At 44.4% G+C, this 19220-nt stretch overlaps 1 long non-coding RNA gene across 1 annotated transcript; it reads left to right on the forward strand.

Annotated features, from left to right (window-relative positions):
- Positions 1–2280: 2280 nt before the first annotated feature.
- On the forward strand, positions 2281–15210 carry LOC113875921. The gene is made up of 2 exons (XR_003506356.1): positions 2281–4322; positions 11623–15210. It is a non-coding gene; the product is annotated as an uncharacterized LOC113875921 (long non-coding RNA).
- The last annotated feature ends 4010 nt before the right edge of the window (positions 15211–19220 follow it).

Here is a 19220-nt window from a genome sequence, read left to right on the forward strand (position 1 = left end):
TCTGCAATGAAATGCAAACTGGGTGCCGTGGAGCTGGAGTCCCTGGTGGAGATGCAGACAGCGGTGTGGGTAGTTCATGGCTGTGCCACAGCTGATGGAGTCCACGCAGGGAAGTGCAGAAGAGAAGCAGTACACCTGTGCAGTGTAGAGGACGCCCTCATCAGAGGCTGGCATCTGGGTGCCCTTGTGGGAACTCCTTAACCTAAGGTGCAGACCCCTCTCTCCACAAATTGGAAGAACAATAAATTCTGAGCACAGGGCAGTTCAGGTAGATGAATGGGGTCATTCACATGACAGCCATCAATATTTGTTCCCAGTGAAAAGAAAGGGATGTCCATCAGCATGGGGTTGTGGTATGACTAGGACTCCTTGGGGGAGGGAGACAGAGGGTGTCAGGATGCCCAAGATGTTCTTTGAGTTCCAGAGTGGATTGGATAGGACAAGGAGTGCAGTGATCAGATTTCCTATGGCCTGAACCGGGTAACCTGGCATGGATTCCCAGATTCTCTTCCATTGCTGGGGGATCACAAGTAGCAGACAGTCGCTCGCTGTGCCTGTTCCTCACTAGAAGTGGTCCGTTTCGTGCATGACTGACATTTGCATCCTACTACCTTACCACCTCACACTCCTCCAACCCCGTTCCTCTCTGTGACCTGTCTGTCTCCTCCATCTAACACCCTCACGACTCCCCTGGTGCTCCAGTGGTGGCGGCAAGCCTCCTTGACTGTTGGAGACACAGTGGGATAGGTTGGAGGAACCTGGACTCTGTTTAGTAGGAGTGAGTGTGTTCCCTCCTGGCCGGGAAGCCATGCAGAGTGAGGTCTGCTTCAGCAACTGCTGGTGTCCGATGAGCAGGCTCACTAGACCCCCAGCCATAGAGAAGTGCTCTCGCTCCGCAAATTCCATGACCCAGCATGTTGCTGCACCTGGGGCAGTCCCCACCCCAGCATACCTGCAGAGAGACCACCCTGGCCCCGCCTCCTCCCTGCCCAGTGGTGCCACAGCAGGGTGGGAGTGCGGAGGCTGGCAATGCTGATCAGCTCTGAGAGACCAGGTGGTCTAGTCCTAGGGGCAAGATAATATAATTGCGCATCCTAAAGACCAAAGAAGGGGCCTGGAGACATCAATGGTTGAATGATTTGGGGGTCTTAACTCAGCCAAAGCAAGGTCCAGGAGAGACAGCCCTGTGGTCCAGACACAGCAAGCAGGATGTGATAGCAGTGTTTTACCCCAGAGGAGATTACCGGGTTTAGAGAGGATTGTGACGCAACTGGTTCATGAGTTCGAGAAACCAGCAGAGGAGTATGCCGTTCACAGCCTCTTTGTCACACTGTCAACGTCAAGTTATTATCCAAAGATTAGAACAATCACAAACGGGCCATATCAAGAGGGTGGTCATTACTGATTAGGGCTTAGCATTGAGCGGGAAGGTCCTTCACGTGAGGAGGGACTAGTTGAATAAGACTAACTGGGCCGAGGGATGTTCAGAGAGCTCGTTTGGGTGGCCTGATTATACATCAGTGTTTCTTGTTTTCTTCAGATCAGTGAGAAAAACGAGCAACAGTTTCCCTCGCTTGCTCCCTGAGGGGACCTGTCGGACATTTTTAGTGTCCTGACCAAAGCTAACAAAATGACGTTCTCCCCCGGCGGCACAAAGGCTCTTGGTGGATCTTCGTTTGGACCAGCGGTTGAACCCAGACCCATGGCTGAGAACACACCTACTGCTAAACATTGAACCACCAGGGAATTCCGTAAAATAACAGTTAAGGCTGCATGGATTTCAACAGAAACAGGATAATGTTTATTTGCTTCCAGTTTCTGCTGGATGTCGGCTTGAGTTGGCTTTAAGGAGTCTGGTGTATGTATGCTAAGTCGCTTCAGTCCTGTCCGAATCTCTGTGACCCTGTGGACTGTAGCCCTCCAGGCTCCTCTGTCTATGGGATTCTCCAGACAAGAATACTGGAGTGGGGAGCCATTCCCTTCTCCAGGGTGTCTTCCGGACCCAGGGATCGAACCTGAGTCTCCTACGACTTCTGCATTTTTTAACCACTGAGCCACTGGGGAAGTAACCTGAGACCCTGTGGAAACACCTCAGTGATCAGAAGCACTCAAGACAAATTCTCTTAGGCCCTTCCTCCCTCATTGGATCCTCCGCCCACCTAAGAAGGATGAAACACCTCCCCACAACAGGTAGGATTTCGGCGATCCTCCCCTAGCGGTTTCGCTTTTCTTCCCAGTTTTCCTGTGTGTGGGGTGGGGGTGGGACTGGGGGGTGGGGGGGCAGGGTTCCCTTGCTTGAGGCCTCGGCCCTACATTACCCAGAAGACCTTGCGCTAAGGCTACGGTCATCCAATGAACGTGCAGAAGCGGGGCGTTCCCTGGAGATCGAACATCCGCTAGTGGGACTTCGGATGTATTCCCGGCGGACGTTTTGATTGCTGTAGAGTCTGTGGCCGGTCAGAAGTCCTGGTGTCTGGTGTTGGGAGCAAGGTGAAGGGCCAAGAAGGAAGCGGAGGCTCTGTGCTCACTGGACAGTAGCGGGTCTTAGGGTCTGGCACGCCGCCGGCTTCGGGGAATAACCCGGCGGAATCCAAATGAGTCCTTGAAACGTCTCCTGCTGCGCTGAGGGAACCAGCTGAGGTAAAGGCCGCGTGCTCCGGCTTCTTCCCTGGCCGATTCCCCACCCGAATATGAGCTCCCCGAGTGAGAGGCTGCTGGTCCAGTGCAGTGAGGCCTTCAGGAGCGGTGTCCCTATTTCTGATGACCAGTGTTATGAGGTGTGAGTGAGACTTGGAAATGCAACCGAAGTGGGAACATTGGGGAACCTGGAGTCCATCCTGTTTCTGTGGGGGACAAGGATTGAGGCCATGCTGCACCTGAAGTGGTAGATGAGAGTTGGTACGTTTTTTCTTAGGGCCCTGGCCGTGGTGGAGAGTTTTGAGCACCGGAAGGACACGGTCTGGGTCAGGCTTTTAAATATTCTCTGAAACCCGTTGACCGGAAGAACGGAGTGTAGGGAGAGATAAGGACTTTGAGGCGGAGCGAAGTCGTGGGTTTTCCTTGGGCACAGCTGTGAAACGGGGAATCACTGGGGACAATGTCACGGAGGAGACGTTAGCCAGCCACCTGGCTCTGGTACGGCCAGAGGGCCAGGGAACGCCTGAGCCGCTGGATCACCTCCAGGGTCACTTTCCTCCTTGGCGGGCCAGTTTCACAGATTGCTAGGGCTGCAGAGCACTTTTGGTAAATGGAGCTTTTCCCAGTCCCTCACTTACTCTAACCACCCCCCCCCCCTCCGCCCGCCACACACACACACACATTCTCTGCATTTGAGGTGCATTTAAGGGGCTCTTCACCTGCTATTCTGCCACTCTTGGGTTTGGGGACTTTGGAGAACTATATTCTCGGGATCATGAGAGCAGACTGGTTCTCTGGAGACGGTGTGGAAGTTTCTTCTCGAATTGGTACCAGTACATGGAAGGGCTTTGAGGTGAGTCTGAGCTGGTTTAGGTCAATGCAGGTGTCATCGTTTTCTGGTGTGGGTGAACAACAGCAAGGAGCAGGATGTCAGCTTCAAATGACTGCCTGTGTTTTCTGAAGGTTCAGGTCAAAGGAGGAAGGTTCTTGCACCCAGGTCTTTGGATGCTCCATCTGACTGGGCAGTGGGGGAGATGTGTGGGAAGATGAATGGTGGGTTTTCAAGAATGAGACTGTTGATGGTTTTATTTGTCCATGTTATACCGGGGTAGGGTGACCTTTGTGGATGTGGCCGTGTACTTCTCCTGGGAGGAATGGTGTCTTCTTGATGAGGTTCAGATACACCTGTACCTTGATGTCATGCTGGAGAACTTTGCACTTGTGTGCATGCTGGGTAAGGCCTGCACACTCATCTCCCTCCTCTGAGCTAGGCTCTGCCTTTCTCCTTTTTCCCAGGGACAGCTCTGTCCTTGTGACAACTGGACAGTGGACTCTGTTTTCAATTTATTTCTTTATTTGGCGGCTTCTTCCTTGGGTCTTAGTTGTGGCAGGTGGTATATTTGTTGTTGCAAGGAGGTTCTTTCCTTGAGGCATGCAGTCTTCTAATTTCGGCGTGTTCGGACTCCAGAGCTCTCGGGCTTACTTGCCCTTCACTGTGGGAGCTAGTCCCCAGACCCGGAATTCAACCCATGTGCCCTGTGTGCAAGACGGATTCGGACTGCTGGACCTCCAGGGAGTCCCCGCTACTTTCTTGCTAAATTGTTGGTTATGTGTTGAGATTATTATGGCAGAGGCAGAGTACATCCCAACACTGGTGGCTCCAAAGTTGCTGCTAAGGATTCAAGGTCAGTGGTCTTTGTTATTTTTAAGTTGATTGCAATATTGTGTTCAATACAATCTTTAATTTGTGTTAAATTCTCCTGTACAGGGAAGTGGCTCAGTTACACATACATACATACATATATATGTATTCTTTTTCCTTTCCCTTATGGTATATCACAAGATATTGATTACAGTTCCTGTGTTATAGAGTAGGACCTTGTGCTCTATCCATCCTGTATGTACTACTTGGCATCTGCTAATCTCGAACTCCCAATACTTCCCTCACCCACCTGCCTCCTGCTTGGAAATCACAAGTCTGTTCTCTATGTCTGTAAGTCTGTTTCCTAGATGTGTTCCTTTGTCATATTTTAGAGTCCACATATAAATGATACCATTTGGTATTTTTGTTTTTACTTCTTACTCATTTCACTTTTAGAATGATAATGTCTAGGTCCATGCATGATGCTGCAAATGCCATTATTTCTTTTTTATGGCTCAGTAATACTACATTGTGTGTATGTACCACATTTTTATCCATTTATCTTAAGTTATTTCCATGTCTTACCTCAGGTTATTTCCGTGTCTTAGGATATTTAGGTTATTTCCATGTCTTGGCTAATGTGAATAGGGCTGCTATGAACATTTGGATGAATGTATCTTTTCAAATTATAGTTTGTTTTGGGTATATTACCAGAAGTGGAATTGCTAGATTATATGACAACTAGTGTGTTTTTTGAGGAACCTCCATACATTTTTCCATAATGGCTGCATTAATTTACATTCCTACAAACAGTGTAAGAGACTTCCCTTTTCTCCACACCATCATCAACATTTGTTAATTGTAGACTTTTTAATTTTAGCCATTCTGACAGTTTTTCGGTGGTACCTAGTTGTAGTTTTGATTTGCATTTCACTGAGAATTAGCAATGATCGAGCGTCATTTCATGTCTGTATTGGCCATCTGTGTGTGTTCTTTGGACAAAAGCCTGTTTCGGTCTTCTGCCCTTTTTCCCAGTGCGTTGGTTGTTTTTTGTCACTGAGTTGTGTTGCTGTTTATATACCTTGGAAATGAAGCCCTTATCAATTGCATCATTCCCAGGTATTTGCTTCCAGTTAGTATGTGCTCTTCATTTTGTTTTGGGTGTCCTTTGTTGTGCAGATAAATGCTTGTAAGTTTGATTAGGTCCCATTTGTTTAGTTTTGCCTTTATTTCTGTTTCCTTGGGAGACTGTCAGGCTTAGTAGTTTTGCTGTCCAACTGATCGATCCCTCCTTGCTTCCCCTCTCCTTGTTTGAGTATCTGTTTAAATGCGTGGTGTGCATGTTTTGCTCCATTCCTGTACCTGACATGTTTTTGTTGCTGACTAAACAACACACTGTGGTCACTGACGTGGTCAGTACTGAAACAGACCTTGAGATGTTTATGCAAAACTTTCTCAAGGTTCTGATTTCTCTATATCTGCACTGGCATTTGCTATTTTGTGTAACTTTTTTTATTTTTTTCCCCTAACAGTGTGTTTACTGGCCATTTGTTTATCTTTAGAAAAATATCTATTCAACTCCTTTTTCCTTTTCTTAATCAGGGTTTTTTTGTTTTTTGTTTTTTTTTTTAAATTTTGGTTGTTGTAGACTACTATTCTTGGAGAAGGCAATGGCACCCCACTCCAGTACTCTTGCCTGGAAAATCCCATGGGCGGAGGAGCCTGATAGGCTGCAGTCCATGGGGTCGCTAAGAGTAAGACATGACTGAGCGACTTCACTTTCACTTTTCACTTTCATGCATTGGAGAAGGAAATGGCAACCCACTCCAGTGTTCTTGCCTGGAGAATCCCAGGGACTGGAGCCTGGTGGGCTGCCGTCTATGGCGTCGCATAGAGTTGGACACGACTGAAGCGACTTAGCAGCAGCAGACTGCTGTTCTACAACATGTGTTCTACAACATGCATTCTTTTGGTATACATGTTTTTGAAATGTTTTCTCCCGATTTTTTCTGTGATGTTTATAGTGTCTGTTAATGTACAAGTTTTTCAGTTTTTTTGTTTTTGTTCCAGCTTTCTTGAGGTACAGTTGACACATTATGTAATATAAGTTGGGCTGTCCTGGTGGCTCAGTGGTAAAGTGGAGAAGGAAATGTCAACCCACTCTAGTATTCTTGCCTGGAGAATCCCGTGGACAAAGGAGCCTGGTGGGCTACAGTCCATGGGATCGCAAAAAGTTGGACACGACTGAGCAACTAACACACACAAACACACACACAATAGTAAATAATCCTCCTGCAATGCAGGAGCCACAGGAGACATATACCTGAGTCAGAAAGATCCCCTGGAGGAGGGCATAGCAACCCAATCTGGTATTCTTTCCTGAAGAATTTCATGGACAGAGGAGCTTGGCAGGCTACAGTCCATAGGGTCACATGGAGTCAGACATGACTGAAGCGACTTGGCACACAGGCACGTGATACAAGTTAACATATAAAATGGAAATTATTCACTGCTTTAAAGCCCAGCTTGACTACTTTTTCTTTTGTTGATTTTGCCTTTATTGTCATAGGCAAGGAATCATGGCTGAATCCAACATTTTGAAACTTTTCCCTTTTTTTGTCCCACCTCAGAATTTTGTAATTTTAGCGACCTCATGAACTGTCACCTGCCAGGCTCCTCTGTCCATGGAATTCTCCAGACCAGACTGGAGTGGGTAGCCAGCCATTCCCTTCTCTAGGGGATCTTCCCAGCCCAGGTATCAAACCCAGTTCTTACCGACTGAGCCACCAGGGAAGCCCAAGAATACTGGAGTGGGTAGTCTATCCCTTCTCCAGGGGATCTTCCCGACCTAGGAGTCGAACCAGGGTCTCCTACATTATGGGCAGATTCTTTACCAACTGAGCTACCAGGGAAGCCCGTATGGTATTAAGTAAGACACTAACTTCATTCTTGTACACGTGGGTATCCAGTTTTAACAACTCTATTTGTTGAAAAGAAAGTGAAAGTGAAGTCGCTCAGTCGTGTCCTACTCTTTTCGACCCCAAGGACTGTAGCCTACCAGGCTTCTCTGTCCATGGGATTTTCCAGGCAAGAATACTGGAGTGGGTTGCCATTTCCTTCTCCAGGAGATCTTCCCGACCCAGGGATTGAACCCGGGTCTCCCTCATTGTAGGCAGACTCTTTACTGTCTGAGCCATCAGGGAAGTACCTAACAACCTATTTGTTGAAAAAACTGTCCTCATTGAATGGTGTTGGTCTTGTCAGTAATTATTGGATCACACGTTATGAGGGTTGATATATAGGATTTCAAGTCTCTGTTGTGTTTCACTGGAGTATATATCTGTCTTTATGTTATTAGTGTGCTGTAGTTAGCGTAATAATGTATGAAATACGTCTTACATACCATTCCTTAACCCCACTTGGTCATGATGTATAATTCTTTTTATGTAGTTTTTGAGTCAATTCAGTGATACTTTGTATTTTTGCATCTGTGTTCGTGAGAGATATTGGTGTATACTTTATTCTTCGTGTCTTTGGTTTGGTGTTAATGTTGACCTCACAGAATTAGTTAGGAGCAGTCCTTTTGTTTCTGTCTTCTGAAAGCCATTGTAGAGAATTGTGTATCTTCCTGAAGTGTTTGTCGTATTTCATCAGTTAACCAATCTGGGCCAGTGGAATTCTGTTTTGGAAGGTTATTCCTTATTGATTCAGCTACTTTAACGGATGTATACATATTTAGAATATACGTACTTCTGTGGGTTTTGATAGACTGTATTTTTCAAGAAACTGACCATTTCATTTAGGTTATCACATTTATGATCTTGGAGATTCCCGTTTATTTCATTATTATCCTTTAATGTCCATTTTAAGGAACCAGCTTTGACTTTGTTGGTTTTTCTTTGTCGATTTTTAAAGTTATTTCTTTTCTTCTTCCTTTGGATTTAATTTTCTCCTTTTCTAGTTTCCTAAGATGATTGCTATTAGACCTTTTTTCTTTTCTAATACATGCATTCGATGCTATATATTGCCCTAAAACACTGCCTTCACTGCATACACATATTTCAAGAAGTGTGTTTATTTCAAAATACTTAAAAATTAACCTTGATGTTTCTTCTTTGACCCATGTTTTATTTTGATTAATTTCTCAGTACTGTGTGATTTTCCAACTATCTTTTTGTTATTGGTTCTAGTGTAATTTCACTATGCTCTGAGAACAGACATTGTATGATTTCTGTTGTTTGAAATTTACTAGGGTGTGTTTTCTGGCCTGTGATGTGCTCTGTCTTGTGAATATTTCATGTCAGATTGAGCTTCCCTGGTGGCTCAGAGGTTAAAGCATCTGCCTGGAATTCAGGAGACCTGGGTTCGATCCCTGGGTCAGGAAGATCCCCTGGAGAAGGAAATGGCAACCCTCTCCAGTACTCTTGCCTGGAGAATCCCATGGAGGGAGGAGCCTTGTAGGCTACCGTCCATGGGGTCGCAAAGAGTCGGACACGACTGAGCGACTTCACTTTCTTTCACTTAAGACTATTCTGCTCTTAGATGGAGTAGACTGGTAGTCTATAGAAGTCCATATATCCTGTCAATTGATGCTTTGCAGAAGTTGACTCCTTTGTCATTGTGTCATTTTCTTTATTCATGATAGCCTTGCTTAGGTGAAATCTGGTTGGCTATTTGTTTATTTTGCTGGGTCTTTACTGATGTACATACGTCACTCTAGTTGCGGCAAGTGGAGTTACTCTAGTTGAGGTGCTTGGGCTTCTCACTGTGGTGGCGTCTCTTGTCGAGGAGCACAGGCTTTAGAACATTTGTGCTTCAGTAGGTGCAGCTCCTGGGCTCTAGAGCACAGGCTCACTAGTTGTGACTCACAGGCTTAGTTGCCTCACCCCATGTGGCAGCTTCCCAGACCAAAGATTGAACCCAAGTCTTCTGCATTGGCAGGCGGAATCTTTACCCCTGAGCCACTGGGGAAGCCCTGCCCTTGTTCTTTGTTCATTTGTTACTCTACCACTCTTTCTTTCTGTGGTGTTAATTGAGCATTTTGTATGATTTTATTTTCTCACCTTTATTAGCTTATCAGCCCTATTTGCTTCTTCTTTTTTTAATTTAGTTATGATAAAATTTGATTATATGTTTAGAAATGATTTAAGACTCCTCCCATATAATGCTATATGGCTTCGTGAGTAGTTTATGTATATATACATATATATTATATATATGTATATATACATAATTTCCCCCCCGCTCTGTCAGTTTTGCGGGATCTTAGTCCCTGACCAGGCATTGAACCTGGGTCCCTGGCAGTGAAAAGTGCAGGGTCCTGGCCCTGAAACACCAGGGAATTCCTACCTCATAATTTTTAAATATCCTTACTGAAGTTCTGTGGTTGCCTAGTGGATAGGATTCTGGGCTTTCACTGCTATGGACCAGTTCAAACAAGCTAGTATCTGTTAGAGCTGAGAAGACATTTCTCCAAATAAGACATGCAAATGAAAACCTTGTACATAAAAAAAGCTCAATGTCACTAATGGCCTGGAAAATGCAAAATTAAAATGGCATTGAGATACCACCTCACACCTGTTATAATGTCTGTTAGGAAAAGACAAGAAATAATGCTGAGGAAGATGTGACCTAAGGGGGCATCTTGTGCACACTTGGGGTAAATGTACGCTGTTGCAGACACTGTAGAATAGAGCATGGAGAATCCCTACAATATTAACTAAGGAACTACAGTATGATCCAGCAATTCCAACTCTGTGTATTTATCCAGAGGGAGTGAAATCATCCTATCAAAAAGGTACCTGTGCTCCACGTTTGTTGTGGCATTACTTTACCCTACCCAAGAGATGGAAACGAAGGCAGTCTTGCCATTTGCAACCACATAGAAGGGCCTTGAGGGCATAATGCTGAGTGAAATAGGTCAGAGAAAGACAAATACAGTTCTTCCTGTTTCCTCAGAGCTTTGGTCCCAGCATACACGCTTACACTGATATCTGCGAATGCTGAAATTCTGTAGTCACACCACTGATTCTGAAATTTTCACACTTGTAGATTCATCTAACTACAGATAGTGTAATGCCGTGTAAATTTATTGAAAAACAGCCATGTACGAGGGGACCCAGTCTTTTGTAATCCATGTTCTTCTGTGTTTATCTGTAGTATGCGATTATATATATACAATGAATCTTTAAAACAATAACACCAAACTCTGATATAGACAAAGGATTAGCGGTTGCCAGAATGAGGAAGTTAGGGTAGGTGAAATGTCTGAAGGGTGTTGGAAGTTACAGACTTCTACTTTTAAAGTGTATAAATCCTGAGGATGTAATGTACAGCATAGTGGTTGTAGTTAACTAGATTGCAGTTAGGACGTGTATCATTTGTAACCCATGTTGTTATTCAACTGGGAATGAGAGTCCTTTGGGCTTCACAGGATGAACATGACTCTAGTCTCAGCAAAAGAGCTTGGAGATTCTCTGACCAAGATGAATGGCAAGTGGGAAAGGGCTTGATATCAGGTCTGTGTTCAAGTCATACCAGGAAGATATGACTTCCATCCTTTGACTAGTGTTGTAGTGGCTACAAATGACTTCTCTTGTCTTTCTCTATTCCTGACATTCTGCCAACTTGTCGTTTATGCTACTTCCCATTTTTAGTCTGACTCTAGCCTGGGTTTCATTGTCTCTCTCCTCTATAAACCACTTATCTCATGTGGGCTTCACACTTGTTTTCCTTGTGGTACTTATTGACAAAATTTTTTATGTCCTTAAACATGCATGTATGCTTTACTGTTTCTTGAACACCAGCCACTTGTTGCAGCCAGATTTTCTGGGGCACTCATGTTCAGTATACTTCTGCACAGTGTCCCCAGCCAGTGGCAGATATGGTCTTGGAAAAAGCCATTAACAGAGGAGTGAATTGTAGAGCATGCCTTTCACCTTGGGTCACATCTAGTCCTTACGTCCTGTGCTTGATGAGAACAGCTGCTTTCTCAATTTGACTCCAATTTCATGTCCTGAACATGATTGTGTGGACTGCTTCTTTCATGTGGCAGATGTACAAGTGTGATGGTGTCATTCCCTTCAGGGCTTCCCTGATGGCTCAGATGGTAAAGCGTCTGCCTGCAATGCAGGAGACCTGGGTTTGATCCCTGGGTCAGGAAGATCCCCTGGAGAAGGAAATGGCAACCCACTCCAGCAATCTTGCCTGGAAAATCCCATGGTCAGAGTAGCCTGATAGGTTACAGTCCGTGGGGTTGCAAAGAATCAGACAGACTACAAGACTTCCCTTCATTCCCTTCAAGAAAGTTAACCAGAACTTCACCATCACTTGTTTGTTTTCAGGTTCTTGGCGTGGAGTCCAGAATGAAAAGACACCTTCTGAACAGAGCGAATCTGCAGAAGGAGTCTCACAGATTAGGACCCCAAGGGCCATTTTGTCCCCTGAAAAGGCCCAGCCCTGTAAGATATCTGTCCCAGTCTTGAGAGGCATTTTGCATTTGGCTGAAGAGGAAGGAACAAATAGGACGCAGAAAGCCTACTCATGTAGGGCATGTGGGAAAGAATTCTATTTTCCTGCAAACATTCAACAGCACCAGAAGCAATACATTAGAGAAACCCTTTCAGTATGATATGGTGAGATCCTCATTTTTGAAAAGCTGGACAATCCATGCAGCATGGAATCTCTCTACCAACATGGAGATTGTGAATGACTTCAAGGCCAACGTGGTAAGGTTTAACATGGTTAAGCCACAGGCCAGTAATACCAGGAAGAAACTGAACAACAGTAAGGAGTGTGAAGCTATTTTTCACAGTGACAAAAGCGATCAGAACTGGGGAGAAGGCAAGATGGCTTGCAACCACACAGACATACTTGTTCAGGATGAGAGTATTCTCACTACTGAAGAGTCCTGTGAGTCCAACAAAGTTAGGAATGCCGGCACCCAAAGAAATGGTGTTACTCAGCACCAGAAAGTTCACACTGGGGAAGGGCCTTTTGAATGCAGCCACTGTGGAAAATATTTTACCCTCAAGTCCGGTTTCCCTGCATATCAGAGATTTAACTGGAGGAACGTTTTATGATTGTACTGAATGTGGGAAATCCTTTAGCCGAAGGAAATACCTCGTTGCCCGTAGAAAAATCCACACTGGAGAAAAGCCTTTTGCGTGCAAGGAATGTGATAAATCTTTTACCCGAAAGGGCAAATTAATTGAACATCAGAGAGTTCACACTGGAGAAAAGCCTTATCAGTGCAACCAATGTGGAAAGTTTCTTGTCAGCAAATCTAGTTTGTCTGTACATCAGAGAGTTCATAGTGGGGAAAGGCCTTATAAATGCAATGAATGTGGGAAATCTTTTATTACTAGGTCTGCCCTCTATTCTCACCTGAAAGTTCACACTGGAGAAAGGTCTTTTGAGTGCACTGAATGTGGGAAATCTTTTACCAGTAAGTGGATCCTTTGTAATCATCAGAGAATACACAGTGGAAAAAGACCTTTGGAGTGCAGTGAATGTGGGAAATTCTTTAGCCGAAACGAACAACTCAGTGCCCATAGGAATGTTCACAGTGGAGAAAATCCATATGACTGTAGTAAATGTGGGAAATCTTTTCCTGCTACGTCAAGCCTTCGTCATCATCAGAGAGTTCACGTTGGAGAAAAGCCTTCTGAGTGCAGTGAATGTGGAAAATCCTTTAATGATAGGTCAGGCCTTCGTCATCATCAGAGAGATCACACTATTGAAAGGACTTTTGCATGAAGTAAATCTGGGTAATCCTTTAGCCAGAGACATTTTCTGCATATCCACAGGAAAATCCTCACTGGAGAAAAGCCTTTGAGTGGAGGAATGTGATAAATCTTTCACCGACAAATTCCACTTGTTTCAACATCTGAAAGTTTCATGCTGTATGGGGCCTTGTGAGTATATCAAATATATATGGTACTGACATGGGCAGAGTTTGAGGTGGTAACAGCGTGGGAAGTTCTTGTGCAGTCACTATGCAGCAAATGGCCCCTTTCTAGGGAGGAAACTGAGCATAGAAATTATGTGTCATCTATTTGTGATTTCCCAGCAATGGACATGGATATGGATTCAGTGCCAGGCTGCCTTGTTCAGGACATGGGCAGTCTGTTCACCTCAGTCCTCTTCCACCTACCCTGTCGATTTTGAGGACTAAAAGAATACCTTATCCATCCTCATACTTCTGCCCTGCTCCAGCCCCACCAGAATATCTCTGCTCATACCCCAGTCCCATTCTGATGAACAGTAGTTTCCTTTCTGTGGCATTCAACATTACTGCCGTTTGAGGTGTCTAGCTTAGAGAGGTAAAGGGACTTCCATAACAGCCCACTATTGCCAGACCATTCATATGTGTGGTTCTTCTATACTGCATACGTCCACTAGCTTCTCTGTCCCTAGGAGCAGGGACGGTCCACGCCCGACACGTGCATCTTTACCAGGGCTCCAAGCTCTACCTCTCCCAGTGTGTATCTCCTTCCTGCAAACATCCTCCTGGTTGGTAAATTCTTAGGAACAGCAGCACTAAACCAGGCAGCTTGGAAAGGATCATTGACCTTGTTTCCCCATCACGTGGTTTACCTGCTCACCATTCTGGACAGTGTGAGGGACACTGAATGACTAAGAATGTCTTCTGTGGCCCTCACAAGGCCTGGTCTCCAAGGCTCCTCTTCCTAACCCCTTTACCCATCACCTCACTGCTCTTCCCACCCCTCCAGAAAAATGTAACTCACTAAAATGGTGATTGTTAATTAGCAAGAACTTGCCCTCCCCCATCTTGGAACCCACACTTGACCTACCTATCTTAAAAACTAAGACTGAATGCAGGCCAAACCCTCCAATGAAGACTGTAAAACCTCACTTAGAATTAGAATTTAAATCTAATTTCCTTCAGAATTATTAATGTTGAGCTTCCCCCACCCCCATGTGTCTATTTTTCACCTGTATCTCTTGCTTGGTTAAATTTCTGTTCTTTTGTGTACTTTATTTTGTATGATTTGGCCATTTTCTCTTTCCTTAACAAATATGGGATTGGGGAAACAAAGACTTTTGTGACATTTCATTCATTCACCAATAATGTGAATGACTTCTGCATGGAATTGTAATTTAGAGTACTAAAAGAGTGTTTTCTTCATTTTTTTTTTTAACTATGCGTAATACAATGGCCCCATACATTATAAAGGGTTTAAATAAATCTGCCTTGTTAACATATGAGATAGGTTTTACGTATTTGTTTAAAAAAATCATTTAATGAATGCGGAGTTCTTGCAATAAACTGCACGTAATTTACAATGTACATTTTAACTTTGTGATACTTGTGTATACCTCTGAAAATGGTTTCCTCCTGCCAGTTTTAATTCATTCTCAACATTAACGTTACTGATACAAGAGCATATTCTACTTTTGTAATGACTGTTTTCAAATGTATATATAAATGGAATAACAGTTGGATCCTACCCGTCTTACCTCAGTTTATTATATCTAAATTTTGAGACACAGAATTGGCAGGCCTGCTTCTGACCCCGTGATAGGTATGTGGGTAGTTGAATTTTTCATGGCCTTCTTTTCCTTCAGCCTGCCAAGATTAGATGAGACTTTATAGGAAGACTTGTCGGGTGGTCATGTGTATTTGTAGCATCTGTAGCTGTAGGTGTTTGAGTCGCCTATGCAACATTAGTTGTTCTTCGAATAGAAATTCAAAACATGCTCTTGAACATCACTTGATGAAAATTAAGCCCTTTTCCAAGGAAGTTTATAGCTATCAAAAAGTATTTACCCACTACTTTGAATGTTTATTTCAAACCAGTTACTGTAATAGTTGATATATTTGGATTTAAATATATCTTGTTATTTTTGTGGATTTCTTTTCCTACCCCTTGTTATTTATCTTCTCATTAAAACAATTTTAAATTTTATTAGTTGTTTCAAGTTCAGTTTGTTTATTAAACTAAAAAAATTAACACATTATAGCACAGTTATAAATATTTCTAGACATTACAAGGAGTATCAAGTATTGATTCATTTGTTCCATAGGAATATGTGTTCTTCCAGCTCTGCATAAGAATTCTCTCATTCTAAATCTCTAAGCAAATATTGTTCATACTTTACACAGTTAATGACATGTGTGTCAAGATTCAGATGTATTTCTCAAATCATCATTCCTTTCTATCATCAGTGATTCTTTAACTGGAATTATAGTCCCTTTTCCACTGTCTTTAAGTAGAACCTTAGCTTCCCTTTATATGTGTTAATTTTGTATTAATTTTCTCACTTCCAATCATTTTGTTGCATCCATTTTTGAATGACAAGTTTGTTGACATGGTTGCTGTATATAGAAATTATTGTTTGTGATTTTCTTTTCTGCTGTAGGCATAGTTCCATTGTGTCCCATTCCGTAACTATCTATAGGAAGGGATGGCAAGAAATAACATCATTTTGTTTACATACTTGTCTCAGCGTAGATTAAGAACAGAGGGGCTACCATTTAACTTGAGACCTAATAAGTGGAGGTGGTTTACAGTTGTCCCAGTAAAGAGGGCTGAAAGTACTGAATGTGTAGGTGAAATAATAAATGAGTGGTGATCAAAGTGAGGGATTGTAGTAGAAACTGGGTAAGTGCTTTCCAATCCAGTTTTCTCTTTTTCTGAATACCCAGCTTCCCTTTTGCTTGAGTTGAATGGTATAAATGTGTTTTACACAAAAGAAAATGGGCAGAAATGATTGTGAAGTTGCGTCAGAACATGGTTAGGTCTGAAAATTAAACTAAAATTAAACTAAAAGTTAAATTAAATTAAAATTAAACAGAAAGGCATATAAATGTTACTGAATTTTTACGTGTACATCAGCGCCTTCACATGAGAATGAAAACCTGAAGAACTGACAAGAGTGTCAAGGTTTGTTTTATACATTTAGACCAAAAAAATTAACTGTTTTAAAAATGACAAAAACTAGGGGTTTTGGCTATAGGTAGTAAATTGGTGCAGAGAAGACAATGGCACCCCACTCCAGTACTCTTGCCTGGAAAATCCCATGGGCGGAGGAGCCTGGTAGGCTGCAGTCCATGGGGTCGCTAAGAGTCGGACATGACTGAGCGACTTCGCTTTCCCTTTTCACTTTCATGCATTGGAGAAAGAAATGGCAACCCACTCCAGTGTTCTTGCCGGGAGAATCCCAGGGACAGGGGAGCCTGGTGGGCGGCCGTCTATGGGGTCGCACAGAGTCGGACACGACTGAAGCGACTTAGCAGCAGCAGCAGTAAATTGGTGAAAAAGTAACAAGGTATGTTAATACAGTTTTCTCCAGTGTGAATTCTCTGTCTCTAGTGGTTAGAATGTACCCACTGGTACAGAGAAGGACCTTTCACCTGGGAGATTTGTCTACTTTCAGGGAAGCAAGATGTGGGGGTGATGGGAGGAAGGAATAGGGGTAAGTCAGAGTGAACTTCCCTAATTCACTGGTCTTTTTCACCTCTTTGAGGTGTGCCAAGGGGCCAATTTTTCAGGTACTGTGTCCTGAATTCAACAAGGTCAACAAGAAAAAGGCTTAGGAAAGACACCCCACCCCCTACAATACACACACCTACCCAGGCAGCACACAGCCTGTCCTCCTGTGAGTTGATTCTTCCAGGGAAGTGCAGCGATCCCACCAGTCACACTGTAAGGGGTTGTGACCCCCTCTACTCTCTTCCCTGGTGGCTCAGAGGTTAAAGGGTCTGCCTCCAATGCGGGAGACCCAGGTTCGATCCCTGGGTCGGGAAGACCCCCTGGAGAAGGAAATGGTAACCCACTCCAGTATTCTTGCCTGGAGAAGCCCGTGGACAGAGGAGCCTGGTAGGCCACAGTCCATAGGGTCGCAAAGAGTCAAACACGACTGAGCGACTTCACCTCACCTCACCTCTACTCTCTTACAAGTGATTTTCTTTCTTTCCCCTCTATATTTTGGCCCTGATGTGGGATCTTAGTCCCCTCACCAGGGATTGAACCTATGCCCTCTGCAGTGGAGGTGTGGAGTCTTAACCACTGGACCACCAGGGAAGTCCCCCAAGTGATTTTCATCTGTTCACTTCTGTAACTGTTGACTGTTGGTTTCCAACAGCTCTTCGCCTTCTTGGGTTTCCCCACTTCTTGGGTTGCTTTTTCAGACACCCCTGAATTGGAGAAGACCTGGACAGGGGTTTGGGGTCACCGTGGGCCTCTTGGTTCCTGTCTGGGCTTTTCAGGTAGACCAGAGCCCAAGGATTGTAGGGGGAACCCTACAAGGGTTAGTCCACTGAAACTCTTCCTGCTCCCCTCTTCCACATGGAGCTTGATGAGGACTTTTCCTCCCTGGCCCCCCTCCCCTCTCAGAGCGGATGATGAGAAAGGAGGTGAGCCAGGTGGGGTACAGAGTCTGGAATGGGGCCACCACAGACTCCCGGAGACATCTGGAGTTGGCGGTGTCCCAGGAGGGCTATTTAGGAAGGACCCCTAGACTGAGAACCCTCCCTCATCCCATAGGCGGTATCCCCCACCCTCACTCAGGCCGTGGAATAGTGACTGGATCCTAGACACAAAATTCAGAGTGTTTGCCCTAAGCTGAGCCCTGCATTTTCACCACTGTGGCCCTGGCTCCCGCCCAAGTGTGCACCCCCAGGTCACAGCATTGCATGCACCCCTCCAATCGGGTCCAGAGGCTGCACCAAGAAGAGCAAGAAAGAAAAGGAGCTTTGCCCACTTTCGAGGGGCTCAGTTCTCCCTGGGACTTCCCCGCTTCCAGAGTCCCAGTATGGGGAGCCAGCCTCAGGGCTGTGCCCTCTGCACTCTAGCATCCTCTGGAAGGTCCCCCAGGATAGGAAGCCACCTAATCAGGTGGCCCTGATCTCCCTGGATTCCTGGGGACACCATGGCCTTGAACCATGCCCCTCTCCCCTCTCCTCACCTTTAGGCACTTGATCTCTGTCCTGAGGCAGAGACAGCTTGGAGAAGGACAGAAAGGGGCCTGACTTGCACAGAGAGTTCCCTGGGGACCTGCAGGCAGCTTCTTTGCCCTGGAGGAGGGACCCTGCAGGGACCGAGGTGCCAGTGGTGGCCCAGAGCCAGACCGTGTGGAGCATACAGACAAGGGACAATAAGCAGGCCCTAAAGGAAGAAGGCAGCTTGATAAATGAAGTACATAGATGTCTTACACACACGCATACGCATACATATCTGTATACCAAGTATGACTCTACTTTTATGAGAAAAAAAAAAAACTTGTATCTGAATATGTATGTCTAGTTGAGGGGTGCAGCCCTGTGCAGAAAGTAAAACATACCATGCTGCAGGAACCCTCCTGCTCTGTTGGTGGCAATGTACATTGGTATAACCATAATGAGGAACAGCATGGGGGTCTTTAAAGAACCACGTTTACAACCACCCTATGACCCACTAACCCCAATCCTCAGCATGTATTACAGAGAAAACCACAATTCGAAAAGATACTTGCACCCCATTCCCATTGTTCATTACAGAGCTATTTACAATAGCCAGGACATGGGAGCAACCTAACTGTCCATCGACAGAAGAGTAGATAAAGAACATGTGGTGTACATACAATGGAATACTACTCAGCCATTGAGAATAATGAAATAATGCCCTTGGCAGCATTATGCGTTGTCATATTGAGTGAAGTAAGTCAGAGAAAGACAAGTATATGATACCAATTATATGTGAGGCCTTGGTACAGATGAACTTATTTACAAAGCAGAAATAGTCATGATGTAGAAAACATGTTTATGGTTACCAGGGTGGGAAGCAGGGGAGAAACTGGGAGATTGGGATTAACATATACACAGTATTAAATATAAAATAGATAGCTAATAAGAACTCATTGTGTAGCACAGGGAACTTTATTCAGTATTCTGTAATAACCTGTATGAAAATATAAAAAGTGTATATATGTATAACTT

This window comes from Bos indicus x Bos taurus, chromosome 18 (assembly GCF_003369695.1).
Source record: "Bos indicus x Bos taurus breed Angus x Brahman F1 hybrid chromosome 18, Bos_hybrid_MaternalHap_v2.0, whole genome shotgun sequence".
In the NCBI taxonomy this organism is placed as follows: Eukaryota; Metazoa; Chordata; class Mammalia; order Artiodactyla; family Bovidae; genus Bos; species Bos indicus x Bos taurus.